General features: G+C 39.5%; 1 protein-coding gene across 5 annotated transcripts in view; it reads right to left on the reverse strand.

The window, feature by feature from the left end:
* The window catches only part of TRPM6 (transient receptor potential cation channel subfamily M member 6), a 211052-nt gene that overhangs the window by 176801 nt on the left and 15131 nt on the right, over positions 1 to 19120 (reverse strand). For all 5 annotated transcript variants that reach the window (XM_059924924.1, XM_059924925.1, XM_059924926.1 and 2 more), the window contains one exon: positions 2640 to 2728. The gene's annotated coding sequence lies outside the window, so the exon portion shown is untranslated. The remainder of the gene's footprint in view (positions 1 to 2639; positions 2729 to 19120) is intronic.

The following is a 19120-nucleotide window of genomic DNA, read 5'->3' on the forward strand; positions in this document are numbered from 1 at the left end:
TCCTGGTTTCAGTTACTGTTGGTCCACCCTAAGCAACTGTCATGGTTTAGTTTTCTAGGATTGCTGAAAGACACTCACTTTTTTTCTGCTGCATTGGAATCTGAAAGAATATGGTTCTTGGAGATTCTGGCAGCTATTTTATAACCTCAAAGAGAAAGCCTGTCTGAGAACAGAATAAGAGAAAGAGAGACAAACAGACAAAGAGAGAGGTATCACTTTGTGCCACAGTGTCTAGCTATTTCTCAAGCCAGGTGCACCATTAAACTGCTATATGAGCCAATAAATCCGCTTTGCTTCCGCTTCTGCTTCTGCCAATTTTAGTCAGGTATTCTATCACTGGCAACCAAAAGAATCCCAAACTGATACAGTCTCCTCTCATCTCCCTCAGAACCCCATTTACCAGCCATACACACAGAGATTACATGCCAGAGTCAATCACCAATCATTCGTTCAATAAATGTACTGAGTGCCTATTGTATACGATGCTCAGACTAGGAGGAGGGATTATAGTAGTATGCCATCATTAAGAACTGCACAAAAGTTTGTGGAAACTTAGTTAGTCCTACTAACTCACTATTTTTTTTTTAAACTTGCTTTTTTAAAAAAATAACTTAGAAATATTATTTGGACTGCCTTCATGTTAATAAATATAGATTCACCTCATTCTTTTTTACAGGTTATGTAGTATGCCATTGTCTTTAACCGCTGTTCTGTTCATTAACATTTAGTTCTTTCCAGGTTTTCACAATGATGAGCAATGTTATTGTAAAAAACAGGTGGCATTTTCTATAATTTTTCAAACACTCAGAAGAAAAGTATTAATTACATTTCTCCAAAATGGAAAGTTTTGGTTCATAGTGGGAAAGAGGTGAATTAAATTCCTTCCAGATAAAGACCCTTTTCTATTTCCTTTTTAATTCATCATTGACATATTGAGTACTGAATAAAGTTTTACACAAGTGACTAGAAGATATCTTCTAAAATCCATTAATGTAAGTGCAGACTTAAAAATAAATAATCAGTAGCTAATGCCACAAAGTCTTCTATGTGCCCAGGACTATTTTAGGCCTCAAAAAAGAGAAATTCTGTATTTTTCTTGAAATAAAAGGTCACCACAATTGAACTGGGCAAGAACAGAGTCAGTACTCTTCTAATGAAAGCACTTCTATTATACCCAAATATAATTTTCCTTTTCCAGAAAGACAATAATTGAAATATCATTATAGGTTTAATTCATAAAACTGTTATGACTACTTCAAATAGATTTCAAGAAACAAGAAAAAAATCATCTTGCTAAATAAAAACACACAGCTAATATATTTCTATTAGAATTATTTGCCATTTGAAGTCTGCCTCCAGATGTTCCATCCAGTTCCTACCTTGGCTATTTCCAAAAATCAAAATTATTTATGTCTTTTTGTTCACAAAAAATTGTTTCCAGTCTATTTACTGAACAGCCCAACATTCCATTAATGCAGAAAGACATTTCAATAACAGTTCAATTAACTAAATAAACTGTATAATTAATAGAAATGATTTTTTTTTTTTAATTTATTTTATTTATTTATTAATGGCTGTGTTGGGTCCTCGTTTCTGTGTGAGGGCTTTCTCTAGTTGTGGCAAGTGGGGGCCACTCTTCATCGCAGCGCGCGGGCCTCTCACCACTGCGGCCTCACTTGTTGCGGAGCACAGGCTCCAGACGCGCAGGCTCAGTAACTGTGGCTCACGGGCCCAGCTGCTCTGCGGCATGTGGGATCTTCCCAGACCAGGGCTCGAACCCGTGTCCCCTGCATTGGCAGGCAGACTCTCAACCACTGCGCCACCAGGGAAGCCCGAAATGATTTTTTTTAGGAGGAAAATGAAACAATTTTGTTTGGCATGTATGCCTAATTGTGTTTTAAATTCTTGGTTTTGGCCTGTGATCGCTTAAAAACAACCTCCAAACACATCTAAATGGTTAACTATAAATGCAAGATTATGCCTTTTGCATTTCATGGTGTATAAAATCTAGCATAAGAGAAAATAAACCCAAGGGCAACAAAGAGGTCCAGTCACTTACCCTCTTCATAACCACAGGCAGGGTAAACTTCACTCAGCCTTCAGCCATTGAATTTTATCCTGAGGTTCCCATCTACCACACAATCAGATAAACCCCAATTTGTGGGAGCAACTAATGGAAATTCTGATGTAAAAAGAATTGCCAAACAAATTTCCATGTGCTTAACCTGAAAGGGAGAAACTGCAAAGTGAACTGAGTAAAAAGTTTTTTAGCTGCTTTTAAACCCAAGGGGCTGATTTCACTTTTAGTGAACTTCTGACTAGGATTGCCTGGTCGGGAAATGATTAACACTCCTGTTGTCGTCATCTGCTTGAGCTCTCCAGCTGCAGGAAATTGGCTGCGGGAACCTTATCAATCCTGGGCATGTGTGCTGTGAATACACTGTCCTCCTGAGCTGGCATTTAGATATTTTAAATAAAAATGTACTTAGAACCTCTACCAACTTCGTTAGTGGTTAAACTATTATTATAAAACATTTTATTTTCATTTTTCATTTCCTTACCACCCCCTTAAAGGAAAGATCATCACTTAGATCCTTTTTCTTTAAATTCCAAAGTTTTATAAGTAACATTAGCAATACCTCTGTGTTCTCTCAGCCTTGTTTCTCTTCCCAGCCATGCTTGTGTCTAAAGCTTCAGTGTCCTTTTGAACTGCCAGTTTTCAACTCATCTGGAAACAGGGGCATGAAAAAAATAAGGAGTTAACAGGTGTACATAATTTGGAGGCATTAGATAGCCTGTGCTCGGCTGCGATAGTGAGACCCCCGCGCACTGCGATGGAGTGGCCCCCGCTTGCCACAACTAGAGAAAGCCCTCGCACAGAAACGAAGATCCAACACAGCGGGAGTCTGGGCAAGATGGCGGAAGAGTAAGATGCGGAGATCACCTTCCTCCCCACAGATACATCAGAAATACATCTACACGTGGAACTGCTCCTATAGAACACCCACTGAATGCTAGCAGAAGACGTCAGACCTCCCAAAAGGCAAGAAACTCCCCAAGTACCCGGGTAGGGCAAAAGAAAAAAGAAATAACAGGGACAAAAGAATAGGGACGGGACCTGCACCAGTGGGAGGGAGCTGTGAAGGAGGAAAGATTTCCACGCACTAGGAAGCCCCTTCGTGGGCAGAGACTGCGGGTGGCAGAGGGGAGAAGCTTCGGAGCCACGGAGGAGAGCGCAGCCACAGGGGTGCGGAGGGCAAAGCGGAGAGATTCCCACACAGAGGATCAGTGCCGAGCAGCACTCATCAGCCCAAGAAGCTTGTCTGCTCACCCGCCGGGGTGGGCGGGGGCTGGGAGCTGAGGCTCGGGCTTCGGTCGGATCGCAGGGAGAGGGCTGGGGTTGGCGGCGTGAACAGAGCCTGAAGGGGTTAGCGCACCACAGCTAGCCGGGAGGGAGTCCGGGAAAAGGTCTGGAGCTGCCGAACAGGCAAGAGACTTTTTCTTGCCTCTTTGTTTCCTGGTGCGCGAGGAGAGGGGATTCAGAGCGCTGCCTAAACGAGCTCCAGAGACAGGTGCGAGCCACGGCTAACAGCACAGACCCCAGAGACAGGCGTGAGACGCTAAGGCTGCTGCTGCCGCCTCCAAAGGGCCTGTGTGCGAGCACAGGTCACTCTCCACACCGCCCCTCCCGGGAGTCTGTGCAACCCGCCACTGCCAGGGTCCCGTTATCCAGGGACAACTTCCCCGGGAGAACGCACGGCGCGCCTCAGGCTGCTGCAACGTCACGACGCCTCTGACGCCGCAGGCTCGCCCCGCCTCCTCTGTACCCCTCCCTCCCCCCGGCCTGAGTGAGCCAGAGCCCCCGAAGCAGCTGCTCCTTTAACCCCGTCCTGTGTGAGTGAAGAACAGATGCCCTCAGGCAAGTAACACGCAGAGGCGGGTCCAAATCCAAAGCTGAACCCCGGGAGCTGTACGAACAAAGAGGAGAAAGGGAAATCTCTCCCAGCAGCCTCAGAAGCAGCGAATTAAAGCTCCACAAACAACTTGATGTACCTGCATCTGTTGAATACCTGAATAGACAACGAATCATCCCAAATTGAGGAGGTGGACTTTGGCAGCAGGCTATACTATTTTTTCCCCTTTTCCTCTTTTTGTGAGTTTATATGTGTATGCTTCTGTGTGAGACTCTGTCTGTATAGCTTTGCTTTCACCATTTGTCCTAGGGTTCGGTCCGTCCATTTTGTTTGTTTGTTTGTTTGTTTTTACTTAAAAAATTATTTTTCTTAATAAATATTTTAATAATTTTTTTCTTATTTTAAAAAATTAAACAATTTTTTCTTAATAATTTTTTACTTATTTTTTTATTTTAAAAAATTAAAAAATTTTTTTCTTAAAATATTTTTTTCTTAATATTTTTCTTATTTTTTATTTTAAAAAATTAAGAAATTTATTTTAAAAAATTAAAATATTTTTATTTCTTAATTTTTCTTAATAATTTTTTTCTTACTTTTTATTATAATAGATTTATTTTATTTTATCTTTATTTTATTTTATACTCTTTCTTTCTTTCTATTTTTTCTCCCTTTTATTCTGAGCCGTGTGGATGGAAGGCTCTTGGTGCTCCACCCAGGCATCAGGGCTGTGCCTCTGAGGTGGGAGAGCCAACTTCAGGACACTGGTCCACAGGAGACCTCCCAGCTCCACGTAATATCAAATGGTGAAAATCTCTCAGAGATCTCCATCTCAACACCAAGACCCAGCTTCACTCAACGACCAGCAAGCTACAGTGCTGGACACCCTATGCCAAACAACTAGCAAGACAGGAACACAGCCCCATCCATTAGCAGAGAGGCTGCCTAAAATCATAATAAGGCCACAGACACCCCAAAACACACCACCAGACGTGGACGTGCCCACCAGAAAGACAAGATCCAGCCTCATCCACCAGAACACAGGCACTAGTCCCCTCCACCAGGAAGCCTACACAACCCACTGAACCAACCTTAGCCACTGAGGACAGATACCAAAAACAACAGGAACTACGAACCTGCAGCCTGTGAAAAGGAGACCCCAAACACAGTAAGATAAGCAAAATGAGAAGATAGAAAAACACACAGCAGATGAAGGAGCAAGGTAAAAACACACCAGACCTAACAAATGAAGAGGAAATAGGCAGTTTACCTGAAAAAGAATTCAGAATAATGATAGTAAAGATGATCCAAAATCTTGGAAATAGAATAGACAAAAATGCAAGAAACATTTAACAATGACATAGAAGAATTAAAGAGGAACCAAGCAACAATGAAAAACACAATAAATAAAATTAAAAATACTCTAGAAGGGATCAATAGCAGAATAACTGAGGCAGAAGAACGGGTAACTGACCTGGAAGATAAAATAGTGGAAATAACTACTGCAGAGAAGAATAAAGAAAAAAGAATGAAAAGAACTGAGGACAGTCTCAGAGACCTCTGGGACAACATTAAATGCACCAACATTCGAATTATAGGGGTCCCAGAAGAAAAAGAGAAAAAGAAAGGGACTGAGAAAATATTTGAAGAGATTATAGTTGAAAACTTCCCTAATATGGGAAAGGAAATAGTTAATCAAGTCCTGGAAGCACAGAGAGTCCCATACAGGATAAATCCAAGGGGAAACATGCCAAGACACATATTCATCAAACTATCAAAAATTAAATATAAAGAAAACATATTAAAAGCAGCAAGGGAAAAACAACAAATAACACACAAGGGAATCCCCATAAGGTTAATAGCTGATCTTTCAGCAGAAACTCTGCAAGCCAGAAGGGAGTGGCAGGATATACTTAAAGTGATGAAGGAGAAAAACCTACAACCAAGATTACTCTACCCAGCAAGGATCTCATTCAGATTTGATGGAGAAATTAAAACCTTTACAGACAAGCAAAAGCTGAGAGAGTTCAGCACCACCAAACCAGCTTTACAACAAATGCTAAAGGAACTTCTCTAGGCAAGAAACACAAGAGAAGGAAAACACCTACAATAACAAACCCAAAACATTTAAGAAAATGGGAATAGGAACATACATATCGATAACTACCTTGAATGTAAATGGATTAAATGCTCCCACCAAAAGACACAGACTGGCTGAATGGATACAAAAGCAAGACCCATATAGATGCTGTCTCCAAGAGACCCACTTCAGACCTAGGGACACATACAGACTGAAAGTGAGGGGATGGAAAAAGATATTCCATGCAAATGGAAGTCAAAAGAAAGCTGGAGTAGCAATTCTCATATCAGACAAAATAGACTTTAAAATAAAAACTACTACAAGAGACAAAGAAGGAAAGTATATAATGATCAAGGGATCGATCCAAGAAGAAGGTATAACAATTGTAAATATTTATGCACCCAACATAGGAGCACCTCAATACATAAGCCAAATACTAACAGCCATAAAAGGGGAAATCGGGGCTTCCCTGGTGGCGCAGTGGTTGAGAATCTGCCTGCCAATGCAGGGCACACGGGTTCGAGCCCTGGTCTGGGAAGATCCTATATGCCGCGGAGCAACTGGGCCCGTGAGCCACAATTACTGAGCCTGCGCGTCTGGAGCCTGTGCTCCGCAACATGAGAGGCCGCGATAGTGAGAGGCCCGCGCACCGCGATGAAGAGTGGTCCCCACTTGCCGCAACTAGAGAAAGCCCTCGCACAGAAACGAAGACCCAACACAGCCATAAATAAATAAATAAATAAATTTTAAAAAAAAAAGGGGAAATCGACAGTAACACAATCATAGTAGGGGACTTTAACACCCCACTTTCACCAATGGACAGATCATCCAAAATGAAAATAAATAAGGAAACACAAGCTTTAAACGATACATTAAACAAGATGGACTTAATTGATATTTATAGGACATTCCACCCAAAAACAACAGAATACACATTTTTCTCAAGTGCTCATAGAACATTCTCCAGGATAGATCATATCTTGAGTCACAAATCAAGCCTTGGTAAATTTAAGAATATTGAAATCGTATCAAGTATCTTTTCCGACCACAACGCTATGAGAATAGATATCAATTACAGGAAAAGATCTGTAAAAAATACAAACACGGGCTTCCCTGGTGGTGCAGTGGTTGAGAGTCTGCCTGCCAATGCAGGGGACACGGGTTCGAGCCCGGGTCTGGGAGGATCCCACATGCCGCGGAGCGGCTGGGCCCATGAGCCACAATTACTGAGCCTGCGCATCTGGAGCCTGTGCTCCGCAACGAGAGGCCGCGATAGTGAGAGGCCCGCGCACTGCAATGAAGAGTGGCCCCCCGCTTGCCACAACTGGAGAAAGCCCTCGCACAGAAACGAAGACCCAACACAGCCATAAAAATAAATAAATTTAAAAAAAAAAATTAAAAAAAAAAAAACAAACACATGGAGGCTACACAATACATTACTCAATAACGAAGTGATCACTGAAGAAATCAAAGGGGAAATCAAAAAATACCTAGAAACAAATGACAGTGGAGACACGACAACCCAAAACCTATGGGATGCAGCAAAAGCAGTTCTAAGAGGGAAGTTTATAGCAATACAAGCCTACCTCAAGAAACAGGAAACATCTCAAATAAACAACCTAACCTTGCACCTAAAGCACTTAGAGAAAGAAGAACAAAAAAACCCCAAAGATAGCAGAAGGAAAGAAATCATAAAGATCAGATCAGAAATAAATGAAAAAGAAATGAAGGAAACAATAGCAAAGATCAATGAAACTAAAAGCTGGTTCTTTGAGAAGATAAACAAAATTGATAAACCATTAGCCAGACTCATCAAGAAAAAATGGGAGAAGACTCAAATCAATAGAATTAGAAATGAAAAAGGAGAAGTAACAACTGACACTGCAGAAATACAAACGATCATGAGAGATTACTACAAGCAGCTCTATGCCAATAAAATGGACAACGTGGAAGAAATGGACAAATTCTTATATATGCACAACCTGCCGATACTGAACCAGGAAGAAATAGAAAATATGAACAGACCAATCACAAGCACTGAAATTGAAACTGTGATTAAATATCTTCCAACAAACAAAAGCCCAGGACCAGGTGGCTTCACAGGCAAATTCTGTCAAACATTTAGAGAAGAGCTAACACCTATCCTTCTCAAACTCTTCCAAAATATTGCAGAGGGAGGAACACTCCCCAACTCATTCTACAAGGCCACCATCACCCTGATACCAAAACCAGACAAAGATGTCACAAAGAAAGAAAACTACAGGCCAATATCACTGAAGAACACAGATGCAAAAATCCTCAACAAAATACTAGCAACCAGAATCCAACAGCACATTAAAAGGATCATACACCATGATCAAGTGGGGTTTATCCCAGGAATGCAAGGATTCTTCAATATACGCAAATCAATCAACGTGATACACCATATTAACAAACTGAAGGAGAAAAACCGTATGATCATCTCAATAGATGCAGAAAAAGCTTTCGACAAAATTCAACAGCCATTTATGATAAAAGCCCTGCAGAAAGTAGGCATAGAGGGAACTTTCCTCAACATAATAAAGGCCATATATGACAAACCCACAGCCAACATTGTCCTCAATGGTGAAAAACTGAAACCATTTCCTCTAAGATCAGGAACAAGACAAGGTTGCCCACTCTCACCACTATTATTCAACATAGTTTTGGAAGTGTTAGCCACAGCAATCAGAGAAGAAAAAGAAATAAAAGGAATCCAAATCGGAAAAGAAGAAGTAAAGCTGTCACTGTTTGCAGATGACATGATACTATACATAGAGAATCCTAAAGATGTTACCAGAAATGTACTAGAGCTAATCAATGAATTTGGTAAAGTAGCAGGATACAAAATTAATGCACAGAAATCTCTTGCATTCCTATACACTAATGATGAAAAATCTGAAAGTGAAATTAAGAAAACACTCCCGTTTACCATTGCAACAAAAAGAATAAAGTATCTAGGAATAAACCTACCTAAGGAGACAAAAAACCTGTATGCAGAAAATTATAAGACACTGATGAAAGAAATTAAAGATGATACAAATAGGTGGAGAGATATACCATGTTCTTGGATTGGAAGAATCAACATTGTGAAAATGACTATACTACCCAAAGCAATCTACAGATTCAATGCAATCCCTATCAAACTACCACTGGCATTTTTCACAGAACTAGAACAAAAAATTTCACAATTTGTATGGAAACACAAAAGATCCCGAATAGCCAAAGCAATCTTGAGAACGAAAAATGGAGCTGGAGGAATCAGGCTCCCTGACTTCAGACTATACTACAAAGCTACAGTAATCAAGACAGTTTGGTACTGGCACAAAAACAGAAACATAGATCAATGGAACAGGATAGAAAGCCCAGAGATAAACCCACAAACATATGGCCACCTTATCTTTGATAAAGGAGGCAAGCATATACAGCGGAGAAAAGACAACCTCTTCAATAAGTGCTGCTGGGAAAACTGGACAGGTACATGTAAAAGTATGAAATTAGAACACTCCCTAACACCATACACAAAAATAAACTCAAAATGGATTAAAGACCTAAATGTAAGGCCAGACACTATCAAACTCTTAGAGGAAACCATAGGCAGAACACTCTATGACATAAATCACAGCAAGATCCTTTCTGACCCAGCTCCTAGAGAAATGGAAATAAAAACACAAATAAACAAATGGGACCTAATGAAACTTAAAAGCTTTTGCACAGCAAAGGAAACCATAAACAAGACCAAAAGACAACCCTCAGAATGGGAGAAAATATTTGCAAATGAAGCAACTGACAAAGGATTAATCTCCAAGATTTACAAGCAGCTCGTGCAGCTCAATAACAAAAAAACAAACAACCCAATCCAAAAATGGGCAGAAGACCTAAATAGACATTTCTCCAAAGAAGATATACAGATTGCCAACAAACACATGAAAGAATGCTCAACATCATTAATCATTAGAGAAATGCAAATCAAAACTACAATGAGATATCATCTCAAACCAGTCAGAATGGCCATCATCAAAAAATCTAGAAACAATAAATGCTGGAGAGGGTGTGGAGAAAAGGGAACCCTCTTGCACTGTTGGTGGGAATGTAAATTGATAACAGCCACTATGGAGAGCAGTATGGAGCTTCCTTAAAAAACTAAAAATAGAACTACCATACGACCCAGCAATCCCACTACTGGGCATATACCCTGAGAAAACCATAATTCAAAAACAGTCATGTACCAAAATGTTCATTGCAGCTCTATTTACAATAGCCAGGACATGGAAGCAACCTAAGTGTCCATCATCGGATGAATGGATAAAGAAGATGTGGCACATATATACAATGGAATATTACTCAGCCATAAAAAGAAACGAAATGGAGTTATCTGTAGTGAGGTGGATGGAGTTAGAGTATGTCATACAGAGTGAAGTAAGTCAGAAAGAGAAAAGCAAACACAGTATGCTAAGACATATACATGGAATCTAAGGAAAAAGAAAAAACAAAAGGTCATGAAGAACCGAGTGGCAAGACGGGAATAAAGACACAGACCTACTAGAGAATGCACTTAAGGATATGGAGAGGGGGAAGGGTAAGATGAATAGAAATAGAAACCCAAATAGAAACCCCTCTCCCCATCCTTGGTTTGAGAGATGCTACACTCTCTTCCCCTGTCTCTGACTGCCCTTCTTCTGCCTCCTACCTTTTCTATAGTTTTAAAGAGGCAGTGGTCCTAGGTATGTGGCCAGAGTCTTCTTTCTGTCTTCTCCCTCAATATCTCAATTACTCTTTTTGCTTCAATGGGCACCTCCAGGCAAATGACTCTGAAATCTAATACTTCAGCCCCAAGTTTTCTCCAGCCTGAGATTTCCTGACTACCTGCTGAACATTTGCAGCCACCGCCAAGTTCAGTTCAACAATACTAAACTGGCCTTGCACTCATTCTCAGAATTCCCATTCTTACTTCTCTATTTCTAGCAATGGTCCATTATTGTCTCTCTTACCAAGGTCTGAAACTTCAGTGCCATGTTTTATCTAACTCTCTCTCTGTCTCAGGGTCCTTTCCCACTCACTAGTATATCTAATCATTGCCTAAGTTTTATGGGGGTTTTTTCCCTTCATTAAAAAAACTCTTGGGGGAGGGACTTCCCTGGTGGTCCAGGGGGTAAGACTCCATGCTCCCAATGCAGGGGACGCAGGTTTGATCCCTGGTCGGGGAACTAAGATCCCACATGCATGCCACCACTAAGAAGCCCACAGGCCACAACTAAGAGAAGTCCGCATGCTGCAACTAAAAGATCCTACATGCCGCAAGGAAGATCCCGTGTGCCACAACTAAGACCCGGTGTAGCCAAAATAAACAAATAAAAATAAATGATATAAATAAAATAAATATTAAAAAAAAAAAAACTCTTGGGGGAATTCCCTGGCGGTCCAGTGGTTAGGGCTCCGTGCTTCCACTGCAGGGGGCATGGGTTCGATCCTTGGTCAGGGAACTAAGATCCCCCATGCTGTGTATGGCGCGGCCAACAAAACAAAACAAAAAACTCTTGGGAGGGAGAGGGAAAAACTGAAGTTACTGGAGACAAAAAAAAAGTCAAAGGAGGAGATGAGAAGGAGGGGATCGAGGATTTGGAGGGAAGTATTAGTCTTAAACAAGAAGGGCAATGCTTAAGATCGGAGAACATAGATAAACAAAGACAAGTATAGGTATGAATAAGTGTATGGGGGTATGTGGGAAAAGAATGAGTACTGAAGGACAACATACATTGTAGCCTAGGAAGAGAATGGTTATGAAGAATTAAGGACATGGGAATTTCAAGATGAAATAATTAATAGCATATCTTGGCACAAAGATGCCAAGGAACATGAAGAATGATAGAGGATCACTAGATCTGCAAAACCATCCATTGGTGTCATACAGGAGTGTATTTTTAGGAGAATGGTGATGATAGAAGCCTGATTATAAGGGTGAAAAAAGAAAAGAGATATAAAGACAAATACAGGGATATAAATAACAGGAAAACAAAACAAAACTCTGGAATTCCCTGGCAGTCCAGTGGTTAGGACTTGGCGCTTTCACTGCCGTGGCCCAGGTTCAATCCCTGGTCAGGAAACTAAAATCTAAGATCTCGCAAGCTGCTCAGCCAAAGACAAAAACAAAAAAACTCTTGCCTCCATTCCTTCTTTTTTTAAATTATTTTTCACTCCTACTGTCATTAGCCTACTTCAGCCATTCAGCCCCAAACTTCTGGGTAATTGGGGTTATTGTAATTTCCTCCTGGTTGGTATCCTTCTCTCTTCTCTATCTCTTTGCTACCAAATAAAATTTCCACAGAGCATCACTTCAATAGTATCCTTCCCCTGATCAATAAGCTTCAACAACAGTATTTCATAGTTTAGATGAGGGTTCCTCAAACTTCAGTGTGCACATGAATCACCTGGGGCTCTTCCTAAAATGCAGATTGAGATTCAACTGGTCTGGAGTGAGGCCTGAGACTCTGCATTTCTAGGTCCCAGGTGATGTGGCTGCTCCTGGTCCATGGACCACATGTTGAAGGTTTATGACCTTGGTCATGTCCAAGTTACATTCTCCTCATCTATCACATGGGGAGACTAATAGCTAATAACAGGCCACCCTGCCCTCACCCTTGTCCCATTCAGTCTATTCTCAATAAAGCAGAACAATTTTGTTATATGTAAGTCTGATCATGTCACTTCTCTGATCAAGATTCCAATGCCTTCCTTCTCAGGCAAAAAGAAAGTCCTCACAATGGCCTGCAAGGCCTACATGATCTCACCCACCCTTTGCCCACCTGACTGCATCTCCCTGCACTCTCCTTCTTGCTCACTCTATTCCAGCCACACTGCTTTCCTTGTTTTTAGAACACAACAAGCTCCTTCCTCTAGGCTTTTGTTCTCATCTTTTCTTCTGCCTAGAATGTTTTCCTCCAGACAGTTGGACAGCTTGATCCTTCACTTCCTTTAAGCTTGGACTCAAAGGTCATTCTCTCAATGATATCTTCCTCAGCCCACTATCTAAAACTGCAAACATCTCTCCTTCATCACCATTTCCTCACATCCCCTTCCTTGCTCTATTTTTCTAAGGAACATTTATCCATATCTAGTATACCAAATATTTTCCTTGTATAATGTAAGCTCCAGAAAGGTGTAGATTCTTGTCTGCTTCATTTAACTATTCATAGATTTCTGTTTCTTTTAGTTGATTCCCCAACACCTAGAAAACTGCCTGGAACATAATAGGTATATTAATAAATATTTGTTAATTGAATGAGGAATGAACGTATGAATGATAGTATCCACTTCTAGGATTATTATGAGGATAAATAAGATAACACACATAAAGCATTTAACACAGTACTTGACCAATTTCATAGAAACAGAATAAAATGGTTGCCAGGTACTGGGGGGGAGAGGAAAATGGGTGATATAGGTTAAATGGGCACACGTTTTCAGCTCTAAGAAGTATGAGGATCTAATTTACAGCATAGTGACTATAGTTATTAATATGATATATGCATCTAAAACTTGCTGAGGGTAGATCTTAAGTATTCTCACCACACACACAAAAGAGTTACCTATGTTAACTATGTGAGGTGTTATAATTAACTATATGTTAACTACCTTGATAATCATTCTATGTATGTATACCAAATCATCATGTTGTACACTTTAAATATTTACAATTATACTTGTCAATTATTCCTCAGTAAAGTTTAAAAAATACAGTGCTTGAAATATAGATACCAAATCATCATGTTGTACACTTTAAATATATACAATTATACTTATATATATGTATAATATATATATATATATGTATACCAAATCATCATGTTGTACACTTTAAATATATACAATTATACTTGTCAATTATTCCTCAGTAAAGTTTAAAAAATACAGTGCTTGAAATATAGAACCATAATTCTTTGATTCTAACTCAATTGTCCATCAACAGTAAAATGGAAAAATAAATTGTGGTAAATTCATACAGTGGAATTCTTTGAAGCCATGAAAATAAACAGCTACATGTAATAGTATGGATAAATCTAAGTAGCATAATGTTGAGTGAAAGAAGCCAACAAATAAGGAAATAACATATATTTGTGTGTGTGTTTGTTTAACGATGGGCAAAACCTAATCTGGAGTGGAAGAATTTTTTTTTTTTTTCTGCTGGGCCGTGCGGCTTGCAGGATTCTCACTTCCTCAACCAGGGACTGAACCCAGGCCATGGCAGTGAAAGCCTGGAATCCTAACCACTAGGCCACCAGGGAACTCCCTGGAGTGATAGAATTTAAAATATTAGTTACCTTTGATGGTGGGACAAGAATGACCAAAGATGCATAAAGTAGGCATCTGAGGTGCTGATTATGTTTTATATCTTGATCTGTGTGGTGCTTACACAGCTGTATTTACTGTGTAAGAATTCAGTGAGTTCCACACTTATGTGTGCACTCTCTGTATGTTACATTTCAATAAAAACACTTCCTTTAAAAAAGAGAAAATAGTCTTTAGACTAGGAAACACAAAGCAAAATTAAGGTAAGAGAAATTAATCAGAATTTCATGTAATAAATGTCTAGACCATCAGTCTTCTCTTTACTTGCCAATTAGAGCACACTCAGTCAGCATTTTCCTTCCAGACAGGAGGTTAGAAGATTCTTCCCTGGGAACTCTGACTAGTTGGAAGAAAAGACCTATAAGTATTAATATTAGGGGTTCCTCAAAATAAGGCATAGCCGGACCACTGTCTAATGAAGGTGCCAGTTGACAGGCTTCACACATGCACAGAGCACGTAATAAGCTTTTTACTATCCAAATCTTAAATATGAACACATAGCTAAGGGCTACTGGATATTTAAAAAAATATTTAATAGGAGTAAAAGGAGAAAAAATTTTCAAAAAAGAAATCATTCCTACACTTATCAAGTTAGGATCATATTACGTCCATGAACAAGAATAGGATTGTTATTTTGAAGGGAATAGTGTGAGAACAAGCAAAAGCTCTTAAAAATTAAAAGTATGGTAGGAGAAATAAAAAAAACTCTACAGAATGGTTGGAAGATAAAATTGAAAAAAATCTTCCAGGAAGTAGGACAAAAAGACAATGATATAAAAAAATAGGATGGAAAAATGGAGCTGGGGGAATCAGGCTCCCTGACTTCAGACTATACTACAAAGCTTCAGTAATCAAGACAGTTTGGTACTGGCACAAAAACAGAAATATAGATCAATGGAACAGGAGAGAAAGCCCAGAGATAAACCCACACACATATGGTCACCTTATCTTTGATAAAGGAGGCAAGCATATACAGTGGAGAAAAGACAGCCTCTTCAATAAGTGGTGCTGGGAAAATTGGACAGGTACATGTAAAAGTATGAAATTAGAACACTCCCTGACACCATGCACAAAAATAAACTCCAAATGGATTAAAGACCTAAGTGTAAAGCCAGACACTATCAAACTCTTAGAGGAAAACATAGGCAGAACACTCTATGACATACATCACAGCAAGATTCTTTTTGACCCAGCTCCCAGAGAAATGGAAATAAGAACACAAATAAACAAATGGGACCTAATGAAACTTAAAAGCTTTTGCACAGCAAAGGAAACCATAAACAAGACCAAAAGACAACCCTTAGAATGGGAGAAAATATTTGCAAATGAAGCAACTGACAAAGGATTAATCTCCAAGATTTACAAGCAGCTCATGCAGCTCAATAACAAAAAAACGAACAACCCAATCCAAAAATGGGCAGAAGACCTAAATAGACATTTCTCCAAAGAAGATATACAGATGGCCTACAGACACATGAAAGAATGCTCAACATCATTAATCATTAGAGAAATGCAAATCAAAACTACAATGAGATATCATCTCACACCGGTCAGAATGGCCATCATCAAAAAATCTAGAAACAATAAATGCTGGAGAGGGTGTGGAGGAAAGGGAACACTCTTGCACTGTTGGTGGGAATGTAAATTGATACAGCCACTATGGAGAACAGTATGGAGGTTCCTTAAAAAACTACAAATAGAACTACCATACGACCCAGCAATCCCACTACTGGGCATATACCCTGAGAAAACCATAGTTCAAAAAGAGTCATGTACCACAATGTTCATTGCAGCTCTATTTACAATAGCCAGGACCTGGAAGCAACCTAAATGTCCATCGACAGATGAATGGATAAAGAAGATGTGGCACATATATACAATGGAATATTACTCAGCCATAAAAAGAAATGAAATGGAGGTATTTGTAATGAGGTGGATGGAGTTAGAGTCTGTCATACAGAGTGAAGTAAGTCAGAAAGAGAAAAACAAATACAGTATGCTAACACATATATACGGAATCTAAGGAAAAAAAAAAAAAAAAGGCCATGAAGAACCTAGTGGCAAGACGGGAATAAAGACACAGACCTACTAGAGAATGGACTTGAGGATATGGGGAGGGGGTGGGGTGAGATGTGACAGGGTAAGAGAGTGTCATGGACATATATACACTACCAAATGTAAAATAGATAGCTAGTGGGAAGCAGCCGCATAGCACAGGGAGATCAGCTCGGTGCTTTGTGACCACCTAGAGGGGTGGGATGGGGAGGGTGGGAGGGAGGGAGATGCAAGAGGGAAGAGAAATGGGAACATATTGTATATGTATAACTGATTCACTTTGTTATAAAGCAGAAGCTAACACACTATTGTAAGGCAATTATACTTCAATAAAGATGTTTAAAAAAAAAAAAAAAATAGGATGGAAAAGCTAATTAATAGACCAGTTTGAGAAGTCCAAGACAGAGAGAAGAGAAAATCCAGAGTCAAGGATATTATCAAAGAATAGATTTTTTTAAAAATTACCTAGAATACAAGAACCTAAATTTCCAGACAGAATGAGCACCTAACACAAAGAATGAAATGAGAGTCAAACTGCTGTGAAATTCAACAACAGTGGCAACGAATAAAAACTCCTACAAGCTTTCAACAGAAAAATGTCATACAAAAACTGATGAATCAGGACTTCCCTGGTGGTGCAGTGGTTAAGAATCCGCCTGCCAATGCAGGGGACACGGGTTCCCACATGCCATGGAGCAACTAAGCCCGTGCGCCACAGCTACTGCCTAGAGCCCTAGCGCTGCAACTACTGAAGCCCGTGTGCTCTAGGGCCCGTGTGCTGCAACGACTGAGCCTGCGTGCTGCAGCTACTGAAGCCCGAGTGCCCAGAGCCCATGCTCTGCAACAAGAGAAGCCACCGCAGTGAGAAGCCCACACACCTCTATGAAGAGTAGCCCCCGCTGGCTGCAACTATGACCCAACACAGCCAGAAAAAGAAAATGATGAATCAGAAGAACATTGGGGGAATTCCCTGGCAGTCCAGTGGTTAGGACTCAGAACTTTCACTGCCGTGGCCCAGGTTCAATCCTTGGTCTGGGAACTAAGATCCCGCAAGCTGTGCTGTGTGGCCAAAAAAAAAAAAAAAAAGAAAGAAAAGAAGAAGTTGGGAAGTCTAACTCCAATGCTGGTGCAACTGTCCAAGGATCTTAGAGAACCATAACCCTTCAATATTTCTGCTGTGCAACGTTTAGTATGTGATTTCTGACTTCATTGTTACAAGATGGCTGCTGCCCAACCACATAAAAGACATATGACTACGTTAATTAACAAAGGATAAAATTTAAGAGCAATCCCTAATAAAATATCTATTTGAGTTTTCTAGGTATGATATTTTTAAAATCTACATAGAGATCATTTTCTCTTTTCTTCTCCATGTTTGGCTGATTATTTTAGTTTCTGAACCATTAGCTAGAATCTCCAGAAAATTTTTTGAATAAAATAGTGATAATGGACATTATTTGCTGTTCTTAATTTTTCCAGAAATTGATTCAGTAATTCACTGTTTTTATTTCATTTTCTTACTGTATTTGTAGGACTGCCAAAACAATGTTGAATAATGAGGATAGTAGTGTACCTTTTTATATTGTCTTGATTTTACTAAAAAAATGCTTCAGCATTTTATTACTCAGCATGATATTTATCACTTTTAAGGAGTTTTCTTTTATTTGTGCTTTATTTAGAATAATGCCTAAAAGGTTCTGAGAGGGAAAAAGTGAGACTTAAGAATATTATAGCCAGTCAAGCTTTGTTCAAAAGTAAAGGCAATGGGCAGACAATGTCCACCATGCAAGAGCTGAAGGACTATAGAAATTGAGCACTCTTCTTGAAAAAATTCCTTAATTATAAATTCAAGACTTTCAAAAATGAAAAATTTTATACCAGCCAAGATGTAATACAAATATAAGAATAAGGCATAGGCACTCTTGAATAAGCAAAGCAACACATATAAAAATAAACTTTAAAGAAAAACTATACAGCAATGAAATCAGCCAACAAGGAGATAACTTTTTTAATCCTCTAAAATGAATGGGGTATGGTAAAAAATATGTTAACAAGCATCTATGGCAATTATGTGTAGAACTAAAAGTAAATAAACATGGAATTATGATTACAGAGGGAAAATAAATGTTTTTAAGCTGACAAAGTAAAAATAATGTAAGTAACAAAAGTTAGAAGAAGGGAAATAGAAAAAAATATGAGAATATTAATTTCCTTGTCTTTTAGTAAAGAAAATCAATGTGATCTAAAATTGAGGGAATTCCCTGGGGGTCCAGTGGTTGGGACTCTGTTCTTCCACTACAGGGGGCCCGAGTTCCATCCCTGGTTGGGAAACTAGGATCACGCAAGTGGCGTGGCGAGGCCAAAAATAATTAAATAAGTAAGTAAATAAGTAAATAAATAAAATTGAAACATGTAGGTCATGTAGAATTCTTCATGATCTTTCCTTTTTAACTTTTGATAATTTTTTTTAAATTTATTTATTTATTTAATTTATTTATTTTTGGCTGCGTTGGGTCTTCCTTGCTGCATGTGTGCTTTCTCCAGTTGCGGTGAGCAGGGGCTACTCTTCGTTGCGGTGCGTGGGCTTCTCATTGCGGTGGCTTCTCTTGTTGCGGAGCACGGGCTCTAGGCGCGTGGGCTTCAGTAGTTGGGGCATGAGGACTCAGTAGTTGTGGCTTTTGGGCTCTAGAGCGCAGGCTCAGTAGTTGTG

Source organism: Balaenoptera ricei, chromosome 6 (genome assembly GCF_028023285.1).
Source record: "Balaenoptera ricei isolate mBalRic1 chromosome 6, mBalRic1.hap2, whole genome shotgun sequence".
In the NCBI taxonomy this organism is placed as follows: Eukaryota; Metazoa; Chordata; class Mammalia; order Artiodactyla; family Balaenopteridae; genus Balaenoptera; species Balaenoptera ricei.